The sequence below is a fragment of the Cyprinus carpio genome, chromosome A13, assembly GCF_018340385.1.
Source record: "Cyprinus carpio isolate SPL01 chromosome A13, ASM1834038v1, whole genome shotgun sequence".
NCBI classification, from domain to species: domain Eukaryota; kingdom Metazoa; phylum Chordata; class Actinopteri; order Cypriniformes; family Cyprinidae; genus Cyprinus; species Cyprinus carpio.
Window position 1 is genome coordinate 11117204 of NC_056584.1, and position 3014 is coordinate 11120217.

Here is a 3014-nt window from a genome sequence, read left to right on the forward strand (position 1 = left end):
AACTCATATAGGTTTGGAACAACTTGAGGATGAGTAAATAACAGAATTTTCATTTTTAGGTGAACTATCCCTTTAAGAACAAAATCGCGTACGTACTTTGTAAATTACACTGAAGTTTTTCATGAGAAGTTCTAATGAAAAAATGCGAATAATCCATATAATTATTAGTAAATGAGACCCATTGTCCTTTTCATTTAACACAGATTACCTTTTAAATAATGAGATTTTTCAAAAGTGACATGACATACAGATTACCTTTTAAATATTTATCATTAAGAGTTATTTAAAAAGAAAGTGACATGCACCTGTAATTTGGGTAATTCTTGGAACTCCTATTCTTGATTTCATAGGGTGGGTCAAGGTTTCCTAGTTTTTCAGAGTCATCAACAAAACAGCTCTTGTAATTCTGAAAGACATCAAACACATTTATTTTTCTTTCATTGCCAATAAACCACATGATTGCTCATATCCCTTAGAAAGAGCCAGGTTATGAAAACTCAAGTGATATAAAACTGTAAATGACACCCACAAGAGGTCCCCAGGCCTTATCAGGATGCTTCTCATCAACTAGCATAGATTTCCATGTTTGGGCCTTGCGAAGGCAAGCTACCTACAGAGCCAAAGAAAGGTTTTGGGTTTCTACAACAACATACTGCCAAACACACACAGACAAACACACACACACACACACACTCACACACATCTGAGGCATATTACCTGACGCATGGTCGGATTAAAATTCTCCCACACTATGAAGTTGGCATCAACACTGTGTATGAATGTCTCTCCTTCATACCTACAGAAATACCAGAACACATTACATATTGCTCCTTACATCCATTGTATAACAAATGCACTGCGATAATAATCTACTTCCTCACAGAAATATGCAGTCCTCATGCTTAGAAATATGAGTCACATAGTTTTACTGTAAGGTGCTAACAGTAAAACAGTGTGTGACACATATTGCTAATTGTTTCAGAAGGTTTAATTAAATTTTTGTACTCAAGAGTCTAATTGTGCTTGTGTCTAACTTACAGTTCGATGTCTGGCTGAAATTCATTTTTGTAGTGGATTCTTAACACACAGCCAAAGCTCTTCCGGTCATAGAACACAGTCTGAGAGACATTAGAGAACCCATGACTATCACCAGTTGCCTCACATGTATGTCATATACCAGCCTGTATATATATATATATATATATATATATATATATATATATATATATATATATATATATATATAAATTAAATTAAATATATATAAATTAAAAATCTATTATATGACTCTATGACAAAAATAACACTGTGTTTCTCATACTTACCTTAGTGATGCTGATTAAATTACAGCATTAGTATCTACAAATATACAGGCATACTAGGACAGATTCTCACTACATACTATAATGAATTACTAAGCACAAATCTGTAAAAGATAAATTGAAAAAATGATTAAATAGGACTTAATCAAATTTAATGTATTCTATTATTAAGTGTCATGTATTTATTGAATATTACCGTGGAATAATATAATTGACAAAAGTGTGCATCTCACATGGAATCCTCTGTGGTCTATAAGGGACAACATAAGTCAGTTTAAAAGGTTTGAACTGCTACGGTAGATGGTTGTAGGATAACATTCTAAATGATATTGTTAGATAATCAGATGAAACTTGCTTTATAACACAAACTTACACTTACTATAGCCCACAAAGAAATGGGAAATCTACAAATGTACCGGTAAGCCTTATTTTGTGCAATAGTATTTATATAGTGTTCTTATCAGGAAATGTTTTTCCATAAATAAGAAAAAGGGAAATAATCAGTAACCCCCCTAAGTATTTTTTTGTGAGGTAGTTTTTATGTAGTGTTCTTATCAGGAAATGTTTTAAGAGCAACTCCCCCCAGCAGCCAAAAAAACTTGCTTGATTTTTTTTTGGCAGATTGCATGAATTATCAATCTGGGTTGGAAGTAGCTCCATATAGAGTATATCACTTGAGGTCCAGCTGGTTTTTATTTTTTTTAAGTATTGTTGTTAACCTTGTCTGTACAAGAATCTTTCATTGATGTGTCATTAAAAAAAGAAAACACTCACTGTCACATGAGATCAGAGTTGTTATAGTCTGCATCCTGATAAACGGTAAAGGCCTGGAAAAAGAACAGATTGTCAATAAATATGCCCAGGCAATTTTTTAGAGCTTGGCTTATATAAGCATCACAAACAATTGACTACCTAAATAGTATTTTAAACACAGCTCAATGAAACCTGGCTTTTCTAAAAGACCCTTTTTGTCCAGACCTTGTTTGTTGTATCCAGATGGTGCACACTCTCAGAATGTACAACATATGGTTTTTGTTCGTGCTTAGCATCACATTAATGTTTTTACCTTCATTGTAGGCTATCTGGAAATACACAAGAAGTATCTGGCATTCATTTTCCATTCTTAAAAATAAAAATATTTGGGTTGCAACTATGGCTCCACAAAAAACCTTCCATTAAACTGTTCCACTGCACAGAAGGCTATTTGTAGTGTAAAAGGTTCTTTAGATTATTTAAATGTTCTTCACACAAAGAAAAGGGTATTTCTTTTATGAACTGCTCACTGAAAGGTTCTTTGGAGAGCCCAAAATTGTTCTACTATGGCATAGCTGTGAACCCCCCATTTAGAACCTTTATTTTTAAGTGTACATGTGGTAACTTCTTTTGTGATGCATGAGCTACAGTAGGTCTACTCCAACTCACCTGGGCCCACAACTCAATGCCTTCTCCCTTATCGATGTAGTACTGTAGACAGCCTGTTCATGTTGTGTGTGAAGCTAATAAAGGGACAGCCATGGGCCTCCCCTCGCATGGTACTCCTGATCTACATCTGCAAAGGGTACTTTTGTACATGCAGAGCTCCATCTAACATTGTCAGCATAATGATCTGCTCCTTTTGGTTTAGGTAGAGCACCACAGAATCTCCAGGGCCATTCTAGGTGGGCAGCTGAATCCATTATTCACAGATAATGC

General features: G+C 34.6%; 1 long non-coding RNA gene across 1 annotated transcript; it reads right to left on the bottom strand.

The window, feature by feature from the left end:
• Positions 1-307: 307 nt before the first annotated feature.
• Positions 308-1120, bottom strand: LOC122147335. Its single transcript, XR_006161579.1, has 3 exons — positions 718-1120; positions 530-610; positions 308-406 (listed from the first exon to the last, which is right to left on the bottom strand). It is a non-coding gene; the product is annotated as an uncharacterized LOC122147335 (long non-coding RNA).
• Positions 1121-3014: the final 1894 nt, after the last annotated feature.